General features: G+C 39.9%; 1 long non-coding RNA gene and 1 other non-coding gene across 2 annotated transcripts; both read left to right on the top strand.

Moving 5' to 3' along the window:
• The first annotated feature begins 3,905 nt into the window (after positions 1-3,905).
• On the top strand, positions 3,906-11,001 carry LOC136287149 (uncharacterized). Its single transcript, XR_010720083.1, has 6 exons — positions 3,906-3,930; positions 5,608-5,657; positions 6,149-6,218; positions 6,787-6,866; positions 8,437-8,489; positions 9,103-11,001. It is a non-coding gene; the product is annotated as an uncharacterized lncRNA (long non-coding RNA).
• On the top strand, positions 8,840-8,908 carry LOC136287948 (small nucleolar RNA SNORD50). Its single transcript, XR_010720431.1, has one exon. It is a non-coding gene; the product is annotated as a small nucleolar RNA SNORD50 (small nucleolar RNA).
• Positions 11,002-22,527: the final 11,526 nt, after the last annotated feature.

Here is a 22,527-nt window from a genome sequence, read left to right on the forward strand (position 1 = left end):
TTATACTATGGCACTAAACCAAGTATAGTCAGTAAAAGCTGACTTTGTACTTTTAGATTAACTTTGCAGCAGAAACCCCAAATATCTGCCACAGCTGTGCTCAACTTCAGGAAGGGGAGATACCTAAAAATGAAGATATTGCTAAAAACAAAAGTAACAGAACCCTCAAAGCGCATTAGATGCTCACAAGAGATATGAAGACGGAGAACACCATCTTGAAGGCAAAAAATCACCATTCAAAGCTTGTAAAAGGACAAAAGGAAACTTACATTACATATCAGAGTAACACTGTTTACTCATCCAAACTAACAATATATCCCTTTTCAAATTCATGAATCTGACCCCTGTGAGGAAGTCTGTTCAGAGAACATTAGGCCATGTAATTGTATTCATTTTTTGCTCCTGTATTCAGTGTGAAAAAATCTGGGGAAATTCCCTGCACCACACCACTTTTGAGGCTTTCATGAGGGAAGTTACTTCCAACTTCTTGAAGATGCTGCAGCTTCAACAAGACCAAATTACGCTTTAGAGGAAGCTAGTGAAACGCAAACTACTGATTGTGGTGTGTGAGCTCCTCCTTGAAATTGCTCTGGGGCTAAAGAAGTGCAAGTAGCAAAGAGAATTATAATGTTTTGAACAGGTTCTACAGAAATCCAGAAAACTAAAGCCCACTAAGCCTCACATCTATTCCAGCAAAATAAGCAAAGAGTTTACTTTGAAAGGTAGAATTAGTGTGTATCTAGATAATTATGTACTGTAGGGCAATGGTCAGATCGCTTGGTAAACTCACATCACACTTATCATCAAGCATGTGATAAATTGATTGAGTGCATGGGTTTCCTAAAGCCTCTTAGCAAATGATTTTAAGCGAACTAGGCAGACATATGATAGAAGGTAAAGGACAGGAAACAGAAGGTAGAAGCAAATGGTTAATTTTCACAACAGAAGAAAACTACCACAGAAATCTGCATGACCTGCACTGGTGAAGTTACTGAATTGATCTGAAATAGGTGGTATGAAGAGGGGTAAAAAGAAACTAGCAATCATTTATTTATTGCTGATGCAAAAGTAGCTGCAGGAACTTAAAAAGGCTAAGTACAACAGCAACACGTGAAATTCAACATAGATCAACATAAAGCACCAAGGAAAGCAAACATAACAGCAACTGCAAAACGATGGGCTATGTATGGCCTTTACTGCTCCAATGTGAGAACCTGCAGTTATGACAGAGAGCTCTGTGGCAATGTCAGCTCCATGCACAGAGCCAGCCAAAAAAGGACACCAGAGTTTAGGAAGTGGTAAGGAACAAAAAAAGAAAGCAGAGAACATCATGGCACCTCTGCATAAGCCCGTCATACCTGCTTCCTGAACAGACTGTATACTCTGGGAGCCCCATCTCAAAAAGAAAGCAAAAGAAGTTGAAAGAAGATCAAGAGTGTGGTCAAATCCTCTATGAGGAATGATTAAACAAAGGAGGTTTTCTCAGCCTGAAGAAGAGATTGGAGTGTAGGGGTTCAGTGAGGGGATAACTCTGGAGGGAAGGATTACTCACTGCTTCTTCTAAAACTGTGCAAAGAGCGAACAGAAAGCACATACAAAGTGAATTAAAGGACATGCATTTTCCTGTAACACTAATTAAGCTCTGGTATTCCTTGCCATTGTTATTGGGGATGCTAAAATTTTATAAATGCTCTGGGGAAGACTGGAGAAATTTATGGCTTAGAAATCAATGGAGGATTGTTACATCCTCATGCACACAAAAATAATAACCCTTTATGAGGTTTTCGAACTTTATATTCCCAGAGACTGGGCAAATACTTGGGGAAGGATGTGCTTGTTCTAACCCCATTCCCCTCCTTAGACATTTACTTTGGGCTACATTTGGAAGCAGGATACTAGTGGGTGGTGGGGGTTGCTAGACCTTTGATCTGACCCTGTACAGCTGTTTTAACGTTTTTATGATCTCATTTATTATTAAAAAGAAAAAAAGCACTTTTCTTTCTGTGACACTGAAGTGACTAAAAATCAAAGAGAGAGACTTGAGAAGTTTAAATAAAAAATTCTGGTATCTGCAAAACACTAAAAACAGGGTCACATTCACAAGCTAAATTGTTTCCCAACTCAAGTATTTTATGATGCGTAATGTGAAATATGGCAAAGTCAGCTCATGAGCTTACAATGAGTACTATCTGTTCTGAAAAGGAAGAAATTAAAGCTACATACAATAGATTTCCTGCTGGGAAGGTGAGCGGGAAGGGAACTCAGCATCCCAAAGGATGCACTGGTAAAAACCTCAAACCAAACCAAGAGATATGAGTCATCAAAGCTACAATGTTATTGGAGAAAATCCAGGAAGCCAGACCTAAAATAGAAACTGAAAGGAGGTGGAGGGGAGATAGAAATGAAGAGAAAGAACAAGAAAGAAATAATGTAAGACAAGAAAAGAGAACTTTAAGAGAGTTGCCTAGACCTGAAAAGCAATGGAGGTAGTCACACCACCAGACTTCCAGGCTGACGTACATTTGTGTGGGCCAACACAAGAAAGTCAATCCCCATTATCTCATAACCAGCACTCCCTTCTGCCAGTGCTGACACTGTGCGTGAATGTGACGTCATGTGGTGAGCTAAATTCAGAAGCAACTCATCTATAAACTAACACTTTATGGCAACTAGGCTTATGGTTCAGACCACCCTTAGGATCTCACTGTAGAGTAGCAACAGAGGATCAGCTCTTGCTCTACAGCTTGCACCCTCATCTGGACAGCTGGGATACAGGTTAAAGATGTGGAAGCCTGAAGGAGGGGGAAGAAAGGCAAAAGAAGGAAACTTACTTTGAAAAATAATCTATGTTTGTGGTGTACATTCTTACTTTGGTTTGGTTAACTTTTTTTCAGACTCCTAATTGTTGCCTACCTACAGTAAAGCTGTGCTGCACTTGACCCACAAGCTTGCCCAGGGCTAGCAGCCTTGGGTGATGCTGAGAAATATAAGACACATTTCTTTGGGGATAAAAGGTTTGCCTAGCAGTGCATTCAAGCTCTGCTAGTAAACCTGCACCCTCCAATCTAGTAGAGAGATGAGCAGTTTCCTCTGCCAAGTTCCAAAAGCCAGGGTGCAGCAGCACTTCACAGTGTGAGGCTCCCCGCACTGGGTGCTCACCCGTTTCACTCGCAAAGCCCAGCCTACAGAGCAGCACCCCTGGACACCCCTTACCCACCTCAGTGTTTATAGACTTCTTATTAACAAATGCAAACTAAAATTGTACTCATTTATACTTATTGCAATGTAGTTCAGGCTTGTTAGTGTTTTCTCCCCAAAAACAAATTCCAGTCTTTGAGAGACTAACATGCAGTAAAAGCCCTTCACAGAGACAGGTGGAAATACGGAATTATTTAGCATATAGTAAAGGAATTAGTAAAGGATTCGATGATCTCAGGTCTTTTCCAACCCTAATGACGCTATGATTCTTGGGAAAATACATTCTTTAAGTTTGAGAGGTGGAGTTGCATCAGGTCAGTTCCTGCCCTCCCTTTAAAAACTCACAGAAAACCTCTTCGCCTTCTACACAGGAAACCCGTCATGCAGAACCCGCGAGTAGCACCGCGCCCCACAAGCGGGCAGCACTCCCCGCCCGTCCCGTCCCGTCCCGTCCCGTCCCGTCCCGTCCCGTCCCGTCCCGTCCCGCGGAGCCCCACGCCATGCCCGGGAGGCGGCAGCGCGGGGCGGCCCCCGGCGCCCGACCCGCCCCTCCGCGCGGCCCCGCGAGCAAAGCGCGCTCCCGCGCCAGCTGCGCGCCGCGTCTCCGCCCCTCGGCCGGCGAGCAGGGGGCGGGGCCCAGCCTCGTTCCCACCCCGCAGCGTAGATATAAAGCTGGCGAGCGCCCGCCACGCCTCCTCTTTCCCTGCGGAGCGCCTGCCTTGGCGGCACGCGGTAAGGCGGCGCGGGATGCGGTGTGCGCCGCTGCCCCGGCGAGGGGTGGGGGGTGCATGACTTCTTCCCTGTGTTTGAGCGTTCGGGAGGATTGCCCGCAGTACCGGTCGCGTAATGCTCGAGGCTGGAGCTGGCGAGTAAAGCTCTCACCCTTGGAGCCGCAGGTAGAGCCAGGCGAAAGGCAGCCGTAATCCAGTTGTGCGGCCGCAGCCGTCCGCGCACGGTGCCCTGCTGGCAGCCGCGGTGGTGCGAGGGGACTTCAGGGGCACTACATATTCCAGCATGCCCCGCGCCGGGCTCCCTGCCGGAAGCCGCATCCTGAGACGCGGGGCAGGCTGGGATCGGTAGGCGGCGGTGGCCCGCGTGGCGCCGCGGGCCCCGCGCCATTTTGATCCGCACCCGTTACGGTCGGGGCTGGTGCGGGGGTCCTGCCCCTGCACGGTGCAACAGCCTCCAGTCCTCGGGGTTCGTGCGTAAAGTATTAAATCAGGTGCAGCCACCTTGTTCATGTGGCAGAGGGTTGGTGCACATGCTTGTGTTACCTGTACATCTTCTGGAGCGCCCAGCCACCGGCGTCATGGCATTGCCCCCCAGCAGAAGACTTACAGAAAGACCTGGGAAACGCACAGCATCCCAAGTTAAAAAGGCCCACAACATTTAGGTGATAACTTGACATAAATCATAAGATTGCGTTCTAACTGATGATATTTTATTTATATTTTTAAGACAATGACATAGCAGAATAAAGAGTGATTTGTTACAAAAGTAAGCCGCCACCACCACCCCAAAAACCCCCCACCTCCTCCCCTAAAAGCCTGCTGTGTGCTTAAGATGCCTTTTTGTCCCCTCCATTAAATGCTGATGTCATTAAACCCATAGTATTTGTAAAGGAATGGGAAATACCGTTAAAAATATGTCTAGGATTCCAGACTCTTACCTGCGAGCAAATATTAGGATATGACGGGATTTACTGAGGAAGTTGTTAGGTGCATTCGTTGTGTGTTTGGCTTGTCCAACATTAGATTACTGCACAGTAAAATTTTTGGAACTTAAACCATTAGTACGGCTCGATTTGGTGTATTATACTCAAAAAGTGTAAAGTTTATCACATGCAAGAAGTGGAAGCTTAACTTCAGCCCTTTTATAGCTTTAACTGTTTTTGTGGTCTGAAGCAAAATGTGTGATGAGTTGTCTTCCATGGCTCCATGGATTTATTTGATCTATGTAGTACAGAGTGAGATACTTCAAGTAAGCATGTTCAAGTAATAATGTATATGACTAAACAGCCTTTGTCATGCATTTCTTGAACTGCTTCAGTTGGTGAATTTTGATAATTGCTATATGGTTAAAATAATTCTATAGACCAAGCAAAATGAGTTCTTGAAAGTAATTAAAACCTTGAGATGATGCTTTTTCGTTAGAAAAATCTTTGGTACCTGCAGTTATTTCTGCAGTGCTTTTTAGATGAGGTTTCAAGTGGGTGTGACTTGTAACTCCTTTGTAGCTTAAAACTGCATTTTTTGCTGCTTTTCTCTTGCAAGCTTATGATTTAGTACTTAATGTGCTGCATCTAGAGATTGTGTTGATGGTTATGGCCTTATAATGTGTGTGATTTACTGGCCCGGTAATATGAATCTGCTGATTGCAAGTTGTAAGACTGTCCATGTTTGTTTTTAGGTGTCATGGAGAGGAGATTTTCAGTGGTGTCGAGTACACTGTACATTAAGGTAACAGCGCTGGAATTTTTAATGTTGCTCTAGAAGTAACACTGCATTTCTGTTTTTGACAAAGCCAATAAATAACTTGTGTTCCATAACTTGGTTTCTGTATTTTTATCTGTCAAAGTATGGGAAGTGCCAGAGAGTTGTCAGCTTTGTATGGTTACTATGTGGGACAAAAAGGAAGAACTGCACTGTATTTTCATAACTGCCATCAAAGTGATAAGTCATTATTTAATAATTTTTGGGGTTTGTGCTCCTTGAGTTAAAGTCAGCCTGTAGGTCAGTTCTTAGTTGGAGACTTCTTTTGCTTACAAAATTTCACCTTGTCTCAGGTATTGTAGGCTATTCTAGAAGAGTATTTAATTGTCATATGAAAATCTCAGTTTTTAGTGCTTGGTGATTATGTTTCTGACATAGTAACATGAGAGATGATGCTAGAACCTAGCAAGAAATGTTTTCTAGTCTAAAAGATAATTTTTGCTTATTTTTAATTTTAGCACTTCATGAAAGGACCGTCACAAATAGAAGAATACTTGGTACACACAAGTGGATTTTCCTGAAAGCCATGTATGTTCTTAATGATGGGGGGGTATAAATTAACAGTAAATGGATTACCAAAAGATGCATAGGATTAAATTAATAGTTATGTTATTAACTTTAAGATTGAGGTATCAGTAATTTTGGGCATATCATGGTCTAGAACTGTGTGGGCTGGGGGGATTGGGAGTAGATTTTTTGTGCTGAGGAGCTGGTAAAATGCCTCTCTGAAGTGCTCATATTAAATCTAAAGTTTACATTAGTATAGATTTTAATTGTGAATTTGCACTTTATTGGCAAATAAGTATAAAACAGTGTTTAGTCAAAGAAAACAGGACGTCTGGATGCTTATTAATATAAATAAGCAAATGTTCCCATATTTTAATTAAAATAAGTATTCACTTTTTTAATGTATAGTTGTTATCCTCACTTCTTTGAAAGAAAAAAGGAACTCCAGGATCTATATTCCATTTTAATTTGATTCAAATGCTTACAACCAGTTGTTGCAAAAGTAAAATCGGGTTATTCTTACTGGCTTGTGTTATATTTATATTATACATAAACTTGTTGTAATTTGGGATTTTACTCAAATTTCTAGAGTGGCATGAACAGTTTGTAGTAATGGGAATATGACATGTCCTGAAGAAAGATTTCCTGACAACAGGGAATGAAACAGAGGTAATATTTATTGATTAAACAGAAGACAGTTTTTGTTGATTTTAATATATTCCCTTTTTAGTACATTGCTAGTGAAAGGTATAAAGCTTGTTTTGTGTTATTTGTGACTGTATGAGTGGTTTTACAGTTCCTGTCATTGATATTTGTGAGTAGTGGTGAATCATGCTGAAACTGCCAAACCTGATACATTGATAAGAAGCTTCATAAGGCTTTGGTGACTGAGATGAAACCACTTAATCTTTCAATCATAAATCATGCCAGTTGGTGTTGGTTTAGTGTGGTTGCTGTGAGTAAGAATGTTGGTGCATTTTTTAAATCCACGTGGTTTGAGTGCCCATTGGAATTATTTGCTCCTTTTCTGCGGTGGGATAGGATTAGCAGAAAAGCAAAGCAGGCTCAAAACTTGAAAGGTTTATTAACAAAACTACAAGAGAAGAAAAAAATCAATAAGAAACAGAATAGAACCTTCAAAATACCTCCCTTCTTCCCCATAAACTCCTTTCTCTCTCTCTGACAATATGTAGAGACAAAACTTAGACTTTAGGTCAGTTATTGCCTCTAAAATAGTCTTTCATCAGTTCTTTTAGAGAGAGAAGTCTCTTTTGGTCTGCCATGAAAACTTCCCTACAAGAAAAACCAATTCTTTGATGGCTTTTAATTCTCACAAAAGCAGCTGCCCAGGAATCAAGGGCTGGTATAATGTATTTAGCAGGCAAAAAGAATCCTTACAAATGCTTACTCTGCTTTAAGAATATTAGCAGTGGTTTCTCCAAGAACTTCATTTCCACTTAAATATCTGACCTTAATGTTTTTTAGTGAAATTCACTTTACTGTACTAGTGCTTGGGTATATCCACATGCTAGTTTTAGTTAAAATGTAGAGTGTGAGAACTTCTCATTTTCCTGTGTTGGTACACATCTATAACTTCCTTCTACTTTTTGTTCAAGAAAGATACCTCTGAATACTTGGTTAGCTACCAGGAGTTTCTTTTGAACAACAGGTTTTGTTCCAGTATGTGACGTTCGAATGTATGATTGAAATTTCTTGTGCAGCAGTGCTGCCTATAAAATGCTGTGTTGTTTAGACAGGCAGTATTGCAAGTAGAAAGGGGACTGACTTCCATGGCTGACCTAGAGAAAAGCTGAAAGTAGCAAACCTTGTTAGTGATAACTAACCAGTGCATTTTATGTCTTTTCAGAGGTGCTTGAATGCTGCTTCTGAATAAAAGATATGAATTCCAATAAATATTACTTTTGATCCTGATAGGCATATTGCCAGTATCAGATATCCTGATAATCAATTATAATTCCCCCCTCCTATCAGAGTTCATATCCAGGTTGAGCAATAACTGGGCAAAAGAAGAACAAATCTTACGGTGACATGACTACATTTCTGATTAAAGTTTCACAGAACTTGCAGTGTGCTGATACTAATGCAGCACATGTTGAATAATGCAGTTTGGGCTGTACGAGAGGCTAAATAGTATAGTTGTATTTTGACTGATGAAAGAAAGCTTCTCTGAACTAATTAAGAGCCAAGTTTATGAAAGTCTTCAATGTCTTTTTTACAGGAAAACGTGTTTTATAGAAAACAAGTAGGAACAAGTGCTTTTGGCTTATTCAGGTATGTAACTGAAAAGCTTCTAAACATTTTCTGGTTCTAAGTCTAAAGTAACTGTGCTTACAGTTCAGATTTCTTTGCATTATGATAGTTATGAACATAATTGATCAATTGATATGGTAGGTCATACTTGGCATTTAAAAACACTCGTTCCCCAAGGCACAGTGTGAACTGATAGCTGTGCCTAACCTTGGTTACCTTTCAAACCTAGGTGAAAAGTTTTAAATAAGTGTACATTATTTCTGAAATTAAAAAAAAAAAAATGTTAGCGGTTGTAATACAAATACTAAGCAATCAGGAACCTTATAGAATATTTCTTACTTATTATTTGTGTTCATGTACTGCTTTTGTCTCATCTGTGATGATCCTATCCCGAACCTGAATTCCTTGTTGAAAAACCTTATGGATCCGGCATCTGAGATGAGACTAAAATACTTTAAATAAACTTTCTGAAAAGTATTGAACTGTCTTTGAGGGTTTAGTTTTCGTTTTGGTTTGCCTTTTTTTTTTTCCATAATTAGCAGCATGTTAATACAAACTGTTGTGTGCTTACTTGCAAATGAAAATTTCTGCCTTGAATGAACCATTTAACTTACCCCTTGTTCTTCTTTTTCAGTGATGGATTAGAGCACTTGGTCAGAACTGCCTGACAAATGTGGATGATGCTACCAGAAGGAAGTGTAACACCTGAAGAGATACTGTGGCTTGGAGTGGGATGCCATGCTTTTAAAAGCCTGCTGAAACAGCTGCAATTCTGTTCAGTAGATACTGTCTTCAGAAACTGCGTGTAGACCAAAATTACTGTCTCTGCATATTTAAAACACTGTCTTTCCACAATACTGAACTGTCTTCTCTAGGAAGTGTAGCAGTAATCTTAGGGAAAGGACTACTGAGTTTCAGTACATGGAAAACCCCTTGATTATTTACCCTTTTAAAATACTGTATGGGTACACAGTCTTGCAGATACTGGAGATCTGTGATAACTCTAAAGTGGAGCTCACAAGCAGGCCCTGTAAAGACAGGGTGAAAGCAAAGAAAAAGACAATGTCTACAGCTTGCATAACTGTATCTAGTGAGGGAGTGAGGAGTTGGGGTTTTATGAACTGCCACTTCAGCAGAAGACTAGTACCACAACAGTGGCACTGCCCTTTGAGGAATACACTGGCTACAGTACTTGCTTGCTCTCTGGGGAAAAGAGGTTGGTAGTGGGAAAAGAGAGCTACATACATATGAACTTGGGCTTTGAACAGTGGCTCGAAAAGTAGTGGTGCTGTAATCACAGTAGCAGCACATTTTCTGTTTTCAGCAAACTGTTCTTTCCACAGAGGAATGAAGGGTCATAAATTGGTCACCAAGTAAATCTAAAGACAACTCATGGTGTACGTAACATGCAATTGGCCTTGAAGCATGACTTCCAAGCCTTATTGTCAGGAATTCTTTATAAAGGCAGAAACATGAGAATAGCATAATTTAAAATTCATAGACCTATTATTACTGAATCATTTTGAAATTTTCCACAGTACATTAAGCAACCCTGTAGCTCATGGGGTGTACCTATTCGTCAGTGACAATTCCATGTAAAGTCCAGTTTTCTGTCAAATTAGCTAGTATGACGTATAAACAATGCAAAACAGGAGCAGGGTATAAAGCATTGAAAATGTCAAAAAAAATAAGTATCTGTCAGGCAAAGTGGATGCTAAGGATCTGACTGAACTCCAGGTGTGCTTTGGGTCACTGAACATCTCCTATGGTTTGCTTATTAAGCAGTGGACACCTGCTCTGGCTAAAGGCTCCTCCTTTTGACCAAGGAATGGTAAACCAGTCTATTGAATATCAAGACCTGCAGTTATAAACTAGAAAATAGCTTTCTCTTAATTGCTTTCAGCAATACTTGTTTCTGTTAACAAATATTACTGAGAGTGGTGCATATTTTCATGTGCTATGTTTTGTACATTCTTTGGAATAAAGATAAGGATGTTAAAGCCATGGCTGGTGCACATCAGCTGTGGATAACACCACAGTATTCTTGACTGTACTTCTCAAGAGTTATGGACTCAATGTGGCCTTGTGCTGAGTGGTGCAGCATGTACTGCACATGTGATGCTTCATGTTGTGCTTGAGTGACTCCAGGACAAAAACTACTGACTGCTCAAGTGGGAAGGTAAGATCAGTCTCAATCTTCTGCCTGCTGCAGGTCTGCAAAGAGTCTGAGTGCTGTTAACAGCATCAGGGGGAACTGTTTGGCTGGTAAGTCCAGAAAATGTCAGTCCTAGCTAGGTCAGTCTCTTCTGGATGTCAAGATGTCAAAGAGCAGAGAGATCTTTAATAGAGCAGGAATCTTTGTTAAGATATTAAAAGGAATTACAATTACTTCATTACCGGTCAGTGGAGTGGCATGTGGTTTGGAGAATAAAGGTACCATTTGTATCCTTTAGACTGATGTTGATACAGAATGTTAATACCTTTAAATAGAAAATGCCATGTTTTTTATGTGCAGTAAACTTGGTAAAAGTGAGTTTGTCTTGTGATGTTGGGGATGAAATAGAAGACTAAAGGTTCAGGGTTGTGGGGGGCACTTCAGGTACCCAAAGTATTTCATGACAGTCTTGTTCTGTATGTTCTAAAACACATTGGGAGTGGTCTCGGGAGTAGGATTGGCAGCAATAAAGGGTGCCAGGGAATAAAGTTACTGCGTATCACTGGTGGAGGTCTGTCTCAGAATGCTTAATCGTGAAAAAGATTGGCCTCAGCACATAAAAAAGGTAGATGTGGCCGATGGTAAGGCATACTGAATATTGATCTGCAGAACTTTCTCAAGGACTGATCCTGTACTTCAGAGGTACTGAAAATTGGTAGCTAATAAAAAATGTGCATTAGTAGTAGGGAGTCAGGTGTTCACAAAAGTGAACTGTTTTAACCATGACATCTTCCAGAGGATTTAGTTTATAAGACCAGTGAAAATTAGGTTGTTTTTATAACCAATTTTAGGATAGAAACTGGCTTTTTTGCCTTGTGGGAGGTGGTTAATAGGTTTTCAAACCAGCTGTGGATTTAGTTTTGGTACATTTTCTGGAGTGATGTTTAATACAAGTGAGATGGGACGTAGTTGTGAAGAGTTATTCTATGACACATTTGGAACATGTGGCATGGGATTTCTCAGCAAAAGTACCTCATGAAACTTCAGGTTTACAAAACAGATAGTTACATTTAAAGCTTTAAAACTGCAGTAAACAGCATGAAAGCACTTTGCTGCTTTTGTGCTTTAGTCCAGTGAAGTCTTGCACTAACCATCATTAGTGGTGAGCTAGAAGTGTCACATGGCTGTTGGGCTGTGGTCCAAGAAATTGGTGGTTAAACAAACTGTTCTGGAATGTTGCCATTTGTCGGTCTTAGTAACTGGGCAAAAGCAGCAGAAACTTAGTAATTAAATGAATGTTGAGTTTATAAGCAAGAGAAGTACCTTGCAACCACATGGAGCATTCGCGAGTAGCTCTGCATAAATGCTTTGCTACCATTGAAGTAACAAGGTCCTTATTAAGGTGGGAGGTTTTGTCTTGCTGAAGAACTTGTCTTACTGGTGAAGGCTGTGATCTATAATCAAGAGTTGCGAGTGAAACTAAGCTAGCAGTGGTTATCTTGCCACAGTACCTGTGCTGCTATGTGAGTGCCAGTGCTAGTGTGATACTTGCTTGAAGTATCAGATCCCAGTGAACAGGAATTTCAGTGGAAGCTATGCTGTCTGGCTGCCATCCTGCGGAGGAGTGTGTGCTGATGTTCCTACCATCTTTCCTGCAGGAAAGCTCCTAACTATAAATTTGCCATACAAAGTTTAGGGTATGTGCCAGTTAAAAGCCAACATTGAAATGAAATCAGTTGGTAAAGAAAATTATTCTATAGGATATTCCAAAATGGACACAGCAGTCAGAGTTTGACTTTGCCCAAGGAAAGTTATTTTTTATATTGAAGAGTGTTAGGCCCTAACTTTGGTAGCTTTTCTTCACACTCTCTTTGCCCAGGAGGACAACCTTTGAGCTATCATCTGGAGGATGAATGAATTAAACAGAAAAATGGTAATTTCAGATGAGTGGAGTACACATGGAGGCTTTATATGCTATGTAAATACGTCTTGATTATTTGCATTCTCTATTTTTTGGTGTTACGACCAGTTTTACAAGCATTTTTGCTTGTCTGCCTTGTATTTCCCTCAGAGGATATAAACTGGAAAAGTACAATTAGAATGATGAATTCTGTTTCCTTTCAAACATCATGTGGCTTTTTAGTTGATAGTCCAGTTGAGCTATCAGGGCCATGAAGACAGTACTTCTCTGGCATTGTCTCGAACTTCCTGCAGGCTCCGGAGGACAAAGTGGTGTTTGATGCTCAGAAGAATGGCTGTATTGAGTGGGACAAAGTCTGCCTCGTTCAGTATTCTGTCTGAGGATGACCAGTATAAGGAACAGGAGAAGTATAGAGAGCCCTTCCAGCAGTTTTCTTGGGAATTTCCTGAGATTTTCATTTGTATTTGAATACTACTTTGCAATTATGGCCTATCTCCATTTAAAAATATTTGAAACATGAATGATGTGTGGGCTGTAAAATACATGAAATAGTGGGTATGTTAATAAGTATTGGGAGGGAGCAGAAGTAAAAGCCTTTGTTTTTCTCCTTTTTGAAGCTGATGTTACTTTTGGTACTGAAAACAGTGGTAAGTGAAGTTCAGTGAAGGCCCCGGTGCTAGGACAGCCTTGCTGTTTAATTGAGCTGTGTTGGGGATGAAAATGAGAAGTGCTGATTGTGTGCTCTTACTCCTGTGCTACGCTTCAGGCTTCTCAGCAGACCAATAAACACTGTCTTCCCTGAAACTGGAGTTCTCCCTAACTGAAGGAGCACTGTCCAGGAACAATGGTACTAGTTTTATAATGACAGGTGAAGAATGATTAGTATCTGTCCCAAACCGAAATTTTTTTGGGTTGGTTTTTGGTGTTTTTTGTTTGTGTGTTTGTTTGTGGGGTTTTTGTTTCTTTGGGTTTGTTTTGTTTTGGCGGGTTTTTTTTTTTTTTTTTTTTTTTTTTTTTTTTTTGGTGGAAAGAGATTAATGGACTGTAATAAAACAAATGCTTAGGCCATACTTTGAAATTGGTAAGTTGATCGAAAAGTAAAGGTATTTTTAAATTATCTTAAGGTCATTGAAGAAGAATACACAGCTGTTGGTAAATCTGTGTTTCATCTTACCTTGACAAAATAGGGAATAATTTTCCCTAGGCTTACTTACCTTTGTTTCTTTCAGAGTGAGGAGTATTGCTGATACTGAGGTCCTGTGAAAAACATTTGAGACTTAAACTTTTTTGTGTGTATCGAGGTTTAAGTCCAGCCAGTAACTAAGTACCACATCCTTCCTACCCTGGTAGGATGGAGAGGAGAATTATGAGGAAAGGTAGAAGCAATGGGTTGAAATGAGAACAGAATTAAAATTAAACAATAATTGTATCATAAAGGAAGACAACAAAGACAAACCCCAAGATAAGCAAGTGATGATACACAATACAATTGCTGATCACCTGCTAACATGCCCAGCCTGAGCGATGATCCATGCCCCCTGGCCAGCTTCCCCCAGTTTATGTACTGGCCATGACGTGCTAGTTTAGAATATCCTTTTGGCCAGTTCAAGTCAGCTGTCTTGGTCCTGCTCCCTCAGGGCTTCCTGACACCCTCCTCACTTGCAGACACTTCTAGTTGTTGCTAAGTAGTGCTACCCCAACATCAGACTGTTATCAACTCTATTCTCATACTGAATCCAAACCACAGCACTGTACCAGGTACTAAGAAGAAAAATATCTAAGCTGAAACCATGATGGTATGTTGGCTCTGTCTAGTAGTTAGATCATTTTCTGCAGCAGAAAATACAAGCAAAATTGCTGTCTATTGTTTTGTGCACTCCACAAGAAAAGTACAACATTGAAACATGGTGAGGGGCAGTTCTTAATGTCATTTTGTCTTCACAGCTAGAACAGTTCAGAGTATGATTATTCATTCCCCAGAGTATATTCGCAAAAGCATTTTCTGAAAGTAGTTGGATTATGCGTTTCTGATTCTGAAAATTTTATTAAACTGCCTATTTGCTACTGCAAACAGAGAAATTTGGTTTGTGGGAATTAGTGCTCCTTCCCATCTTCCTGTTTCATAGATTATAGACCACACAATATCAAAAGTTTAACGGCAGAACAGGAGTTACCTCGAAAACATCTTGAAATAGTAATTTATAATAAACACTTTTGCAGTGCTGAGAGTGTTTCCTCAAAAAATCTGCATGGCAGGGAAGAGTGTCTAGGCTTTTGAAAATGTTTCTGAAGTAGTACTCTTACACTTGTCTGAACTGGCTTGTCTTCATTTACATGTACTTCAACTTAATTTCTATTGCTAGTGAAAAGTTGTTCGGTATAGTTTCTGCCAATTTGACATACAGGTTGTAAGGCTGCTGGAAACCTTTTTTCCATATAAAGGTATCTTAATATGGTGATTTCTTTGGCAGGGGTTGACTGCAAGGTGTTTTGCCATGGTTTTGCTGTGTTTTTAAATGCTATGAGAAAATGACTGGAAATTGTATGAGTACTTTCTCCTGAGAGTATTATATAGTCTCTAGTTTTATAATTGAAAAAGTGACAACTGAACAATTGTGGCAACTATAAAAGTGCAGTCCCTTTATGAGTAATGGTGGATATGGGAAAATTCAAAGCTTTTTATGTTACAAATACAAACAAATATGATTTGCTAGAAGCTACAGATGTGAAAAGACCTGTGGTGTAAGGACCATTGACTCCCTGATGGCTATTGTCTGACAATACTAGCTTTCAAAGGAAATTGCCACTTACCTTCGGACTTTAGTTGAAGAAACTTGACAGTGACAAGGATGATTCACTATAATGAAACTCTTGTATCCTTACCTACCAGTAAGAGAAGAAAAAGAGGAATTCTGTTATTCTGGGGCAGTGTTCCTGGAGGTGCTCTGTCTCTTGGTCTTATCTTCTGGTTTTTCCTAAGGGCTACTTGGGGTTCTCTAGTTGTGATTTTTACACGGTGGTGAGACCAGAGAATACTGAAGTATTGTTGATTATCAACTAGTAAAATGTATTTAAAATGACAAAAGGAGTATGCATATTTGGTCTTTCCTGAAGTTACATCTTTTATAGAAAGAGCAGATCATCTGTGGAAGCTTGAGCTATCTCCCAGCATAAGATTTCCTACTCTGGGCCAAGGTTGGGCCCTTGGTGTCCAAAACTTTTATACTGCACTCAGTTTTGTCCCAGTCTCCTAAAGACACTATTCCTCCTCTTCTATACTAGTCCATGTATTGCTTTCCTTTTAACAGTTATGTATTAAACATAAAAAACCACAAAATTCCATAAGACTACTACATAAGCATTCAGTATTAATCCCAGAAGGGCTGTAAGAATATACGAAACTTCTGTAAAGGGGAAAAAAAGAAAAAATCTCTGGGACTCAAGGATATAATAATGAAATTGAAATGCATGATGAGTTTTAAAAACAAGATCAGGTCCTGTAACTGGTGTGATTTGACAGCTGTGATTTGCTCTTCAAAAATCAGAGACAGAGCCTGCAAATAAGAGTCACTTGGGGTAAATTGCAAATCTGTCAGCAAGGACAGCTAGCAGGGCTTCAGATTGTTTCAGATATGGAAGGGAAATACTTCTTTTTCTGCTTCCATGTTCATACTCAGCTCTCTGCTGGAAAGTTTCAGGCTATAAAGTAGGTGTTAGGAAAAGAGAAGTGGAAGGTGAGTATTATTTTAAATAAAAAACTTTCCTACTCACAATTAATGTAATAGGGCTAAAACTCAACTGTATTTTGTATACTCCAATAAGCCATAACCATTTTTCACAAATATCTCAATTCTGCAGAAGTAGGCTCTGTTGAACTTGCTCTTCTTAACTATTTTGAAGTTTGGTTGGGAAACAGGCACCTCAAATTCATTAAAAAGGCAGAAATTAATGTCTGTGAAGATGACAGCCTTTTCTATAGCACCAGCAAAAAGGACTATGAGCAGAATTGGCATCTGGCCCTGGAAGCAAAACACTCTGAGCTTCTGCTCAAGCTTCCAAAAGAAGCATGATAATGAGGTTTTAGAAAATTCCTGGACTGCCTTGATTTCATATATAGCCTAATCCTACTGCTCAACTTTGGTGACTAAGATAAATAATATAGAAAATACTGTCTTGGGCCAAGCAACAGGAAGTTATGAAGTATTTGTTTTCTGTGGTTTGCTGAGGTAGTCTCCCCTTTTGCTGGGATTTAATCTTAATATGAATTTGGTCATTGTTGGGGTGCACAGAGTCACTGCTTGCTAAGAAATCTGACTAGCAGTTGGGGTGTCAGAGGCTCGGAAGGAATGTGTTACCAGCACTGTTGTCATCAGCCTAAGGGTGGAAGAAACCATTTGTGTCACCTTGGCTGAGCTATAGAAAGAGGTGAACTTCTAAGCTGGGAATGTCTCATGTTTGGGGTTCTTTGTGTTGTTTTTTTGTTTAGGTGGGGGGGGTTTGTGCATAGCTTACGAAAGTTCCTACTTTAATAGCCCTCCCTTAATTCTGGTTCTAATTTTTTTCCATTGTGCGCTGAGACTGGAGGAGTTTGAAGTATTCTCAGACTAAAAAAAATTCCTCTGCACTTTCCTCACTGCCTCTTTTGGCTGCAGCAGGTCTGTGTCAATACTGTTGATCTGAAATTTGTTAACTGTTTCATACATCAAATTTACTAAATAGGACTGATCTTTTAATAGATGTTTAAAGGGATTAAAATAAAAATTGGCACTAAATTACAAACCTTTGCCTTTTAGTGTACATAAGATCATCTCTTGGGTAAGAATTATTTTATAATTTTTCTTGTGAGACACATAAGGTATTGCTTTGGATGTGGCAGTAAAATCTAAAAACGCCTGACCTGGAAGGGTATGAAAGAATTTAGAAACTTCTGCAGATAACTATCATCAGTGATTTTAACTATTTCTTTATGGACATGCTCACTCAGCTATCTTTATTGATTCTGCTGTAACTAGGAATTGATGTATTGGCAGTAAAAATGCATATTCTCATTCAGTTGCATTGACTTCTCTTGCTGCTCAGTATGTGCCTCCAAACACTGCTTTCCATTGGTTCATAACTTCAGCTGGAAAACACAAAAGGTATTAGAAGTGTTTTTGGTTAGTTTAAATGGGGTGTCAATAAATAAATTCACAGATTTATAAGCCAGGTATTTACCTAGTCATAAACTGATTTTTTTTAATTGACCCTAATAGATTTGAGTTTTCAAAATGAAACTTCCCTGTAAATGTTCTTACTTACTGCTACTTTTAAGATCTAAACTTTAAAAAAGAAAAAACAACCTTTTATGTTTTTACAGGATCACAGCTAACTGAAAATTAAAAAAAAAAAAGAAGCAGATTAAAAGCATAATATTCTTTATTTGCTCCTGCAGATCACAGAATAGCAATTTATTTTTTCTAGTTACTAGTTGCCGTGTAAAATTAACACTTTGCTTCTCTAAAGATCTAAACTTATGCTTCTAACAGCACAGTACAGCTACATTAGTTGTACCATGTTAAATTACAAATTGTTCAGGTTTGAGCATAGGTTATGTTGCCTGCACTGCACTACCCTGTGCAAAACAGTGAAGAGATTCCTGGTTAATGGTGTACAAGCTAGAAAGGGAAAACTTATACACATGTGCTGAAGCTCTATTTTAGGTAAAGATCTAATTCTAGTATCACTCAAGGCCCATGTAGAAGTAGAGAGTAGATCTTCCAAAGAAGATTATTGAAAAGCAGCAAACACAGCCTGAGGTACTGATAATAGTCAGGGTTCTTCATCCCTGTGCTCTGGTCTGATGTTTGTGCTGTAAATGAGAATTCCTATAGGGCACCATTCTCCAGGTATCTTTAAAAAACAAAATAAAAAATCATTTGTATACAAAAGGTGCTACTGTCTGCTCTTGGGATCTGCAGAAATGTTGCATTTTGGTAGTCACTTCTGTCTTGCGTCTGGCAAGGGTCATAAATCTGTGTACGTGAGATTGTTCTATTCTTACAAGGACCTTGAAGACACAAGGTTATTCAGGCTCACCCATCCTTGAAAGGATTTTTAGGTGCTTTGGTTACATGTTAAGTAGCCTGGAACACTTGACCTGAAAGCTGTGTATTGCAACTGCTGCATCAGACACTTTCCTGAGTAATCAGCCATGAAAATACTAGCCAACTAAAAAGGCCTGGGACATAAGCCAAATTTCTGGCAACATATCATCCATGCCAAAAAGGGTTAATGCAGTCTGACAGCTAAAGCCTGGGCAGCAGTTTAATATTTGGGCATGGTTTAGAAGTTAAGGTGGGTGAGAGCTTAGCTGTGGGAATGCAAGATGTGCTCTCCATATTTGCCTTACAGCTGGAGAACTGTGACCTGTCCCATCTGCTGTATGGCTGTGGCCATTGTGTCTATGGTGTGCTGTGCTCTTCTCTCCTGGGAAAGATGCCCAGAGCTGGAGAAGAATATTCTGTGACCCAGTGACAAGCTGTCTGCCTTTGGAGATGGGCTTAATGCAGTAAGTAACTTATGTGGGGTTAAGTGGATCCCAAAGGTCTCTTTCTTTCAGCGGGCGTTTACAAGGGTGCCAAGTACTGAAATCCTTATGGCTGATAAGCAGTACAGGGATGTAAGGGCCAGGCTGGATGTGTGTCTGGGGCGAAGGAAAGGCTAAATACAGCAGTAAGTTCTCTATTGACACTTTCATTTGTGGCTGGATTCAGTGAGTTGCAGCTTCAGCACTTGGCTACCTTGCACTGCGCAAGTGGACAGGACAGCACAACTGTCCTGAGATGACTCGGAGATGTTTTGAAGATGGATGCTGATCAAGAATGCTCTCTGCAGTTCTCCTCCATGAATCCTTCTCATATGGCAGAATGCACTAGAACATGGAGGAAACTTTTTTCTCCAACATTTCCATGCTAATTTGAGGAAAATTGGGCAGTATATGTCGTAACTCTCCTGTCACTCCTTTGCTGAATATCTTGTCTCTTCTTTCCATGGAGCTTTGCCAGGCACTGACCTAATGGTAGCATTCCTCTAAGAGCTTTAAAGCATCAGATGCTTAGGAAAACAGGAATGGAAAAGGCAGCAGTTGTGTCCTAACTCTCACCCTCGTACACACAGCAATAGTGAAGCAGTATTTTTTGGTCAGATTGGGAAGCCTTTTTCCATAGTTTCCTCACCCTTGATAAACTTGTGGGCTATTTGTATAGGAAGCATGTGATTTATAGGTCTGTAGTGGAAAAAGGAGTATGTTATTAGAGGGAATCTGGAGGAACATTTGCATGTATACTTTTCCAGGAAGTGGAAAGGGTTTGAGATCAAAGGAACAGATTTGTGATTGCATGTTCTGCTTGCTGCAGTGACAATCTATTTCAGTCGTTAGACTGAACAGCAGAGACCGATACTCAGTTTCCAGTAGTGGATATTGGCTAATGGAAAAATTTTTGCAATTCCTCCACTAATTTCTGTTGCAAAATTTAAATTGGGGTGATCTCTATCTCTGCAATTTGCAATTTTAGATGGGCGTTTCTTGCATTAATTAGTTATTTGGGGGGTTTAAGGAAATACCTACAGCTTCATGTGCCAGTACATTCCCCAGCTTTAGCTGCATGCGTGTAAAAGTAGAGGTTTTTGCTTGGCTATCTGCCTGTTTGAGTTAATGTTTCCTAGTTCTTCTGGAACTGGAAGAACGAGTGAGCAGTTCTTCTCTAGTTTTCCCCATGCCACTTCTGATTTGTAGGCCTGCATTAGGTTTCTCATCTGCCTCATCTATACTGAAGGTACAGGTTCTGAATGACTTAGCACTGCTTTTTTTTGCTAGTAAGCAATTTGGCATTTGTAGTTCTTTGTTGCAAGGCTGGGCCTATTTTCTGAGTGACAACAGTCAGTTTGGGATGGCTTTCAGTTGGCATTTCCACAATTCATGTGGAAGCGACTTCACTGTCTTCTGAGCATGCAAAAATAGAGTGCTCTCCTCCTCCAGTCCTCTTTCAATACTTGCACATTAGCCTACAGCATACTGCAAATACATTGAATTCTACAGTGACTGCTCTGAACCCTCAACTGGTAAACAACTGTTAAAAACTTCTATCTTAAGTTAGAAAAAACCTGAAAGTATTAACAGAATGTGAATTAAACTACATTCTACTGCTTCTTTTGTGTCTCTTTCTTACAAAGTCAGCTCAGAAGTATTTTGTTTGGGGGTGGATGTACCTGTGTGTTTGGGGATGATGTTGACTGGGAAGAGGCAAAAACAGTCATTGATATTGGAAAAAAGACTTAAAACATAGATACTTTACAGAAATGAGCAGTTTGATACCCTTTCTTTCACTGGCAGTGTTGCTATAACACAGACATAAAACAGAAATGAGAGAAGAATTTAACACCTTCAGTCTATACGTAGAATTCAACAGCAAAAGAATTCCTGAGAGAGCCTCATTCTTCATTGCCAGACTTGTTCTCTGCCTGCAACTATCTGGGCAAATATTTAGCAGAATGCAGGTGATTTCAACCTCAGAAGCCTTGAAATGCATTGTATCAAGTCTGTAGAATCAGATTCCTCTTCCATCTTGCAGAGCTATAATTAAATATTAGTTAAATTTTAGTTACTTTGGGTTTTTTGATTTGCAGTTGGGGGCAGGGGGAGAGAAAGGAGCGTCAATTCATGGATACAACTGGATTTGTAAAAATCCAGGGTAAAGAAGTGTGTCACAGAATCTGTCTTACCTGCTCCAGCTGGGCCACCTAGAGCTAATTGCTGGGGTCCATGTCCAGACAGGTTTTGAACGTCTTGGAGGATGGAGGCTCTACAACCTCCTTGGGCAACTGATGCCAGTGCCTGGGTCACTCAGTGAAAAAGTGTTTCCTGATGTTCAGAGTGTTTCAGTTCGTGCCCATTGCCTCTAGTGCTGTGAATCACACTGGATTTGTAAATGCTTCATTAGCTCCTTTTGTTTTCCTTACTTAGTTAGAAGAAGTGAAGTGTTTGAAGAATTTGCAGAGTCAAAGTTAGAATTTTAGAAATAGTTTAAATATAAGGGGGATAAACCTTGATTTTAAGAAGTGCTACCCCGCCTAGATTTGAAAAAGTTTGAATATGCACAAAGGATATAACAGGAAAGAACAGTAAAAGAAAATATTATCATTAGTTATGTAAGTAAAGTTTCTTTCCTGAAATCATATGACAATTTAAAATGGTAAGCTACTTTTTATAGAATGGAAGGACTCTCAAATCTGCATATTTAAGACTGGGACAGTCATATATGAAAAGCATTTTTTACTGCAGAAAGTTTTATGTATGTGATTCATCTCCTTTCCATTAACTTCTGACTTGCCTTTTTCTCTTAATAGACACAGGCCTTGCATTTTAGAATGCAACCTATCTTTTAAGACAGAGAATTTGGTAGAATGAAGAAATTGCACAAACTTTTAATTAAACAGGTATTTCCCCAAATAGCTTTATTTTACCAAGGATCTTGCAGGGCAAATAGGCCACTAGCCAGCTGTGCACTACATTGAATAAAATGCAGGCAGCAATCCTTTCCTGAAGTTAAATATCTTTATAAAGATATAGATATATTAATAACTTGGCAGCCTTACCAACCAGGCTAAGGGCAGGGAATGGCTTGAAAAGCACTCTGCTGAGAAACCCCAAGAGTGGCTCATTAATTTCAGAATTCTGCTGTGGCAGACAGCACGAGGGGCTTGTTTCGTTATTATGAGCGATGACATTTGCTGCATGGCCAGAGTGATCCTCTAGGGCTGTAGCTGGTGCATTTCATAGCTCAAGTACAGTGAATTCTACAGACAGGCCTTAATTCCCAAAGAGTACACACTTTGGAAAGGTGAGGCATCATAGAAACTGAAGGTGAGATTCCTGTTGAGTTTCCTAGATTTTTGTTCTTTTTTTAAGATATGATTGTTTAAGTAGCTCCAAAGCAAAAAGTAGT

Source organism: Chamaea fasciata, unplaced genomic scaffold (genome assembly GCF_029207755.1).
Source record: "Chamaea fasciata isolate MVZ Bird 193981 ecotype frontalis unplaced genomic scaffold, bChaFas1.0.hap1 SCAF_3, whole genome shotgun sequence".
Taxonomy (NCBI): Eukaryota; Metazoa; Chordata; class Aves; order Passeriformes; family Sylviidae; genus Chamaea; species Chamaea fasciata.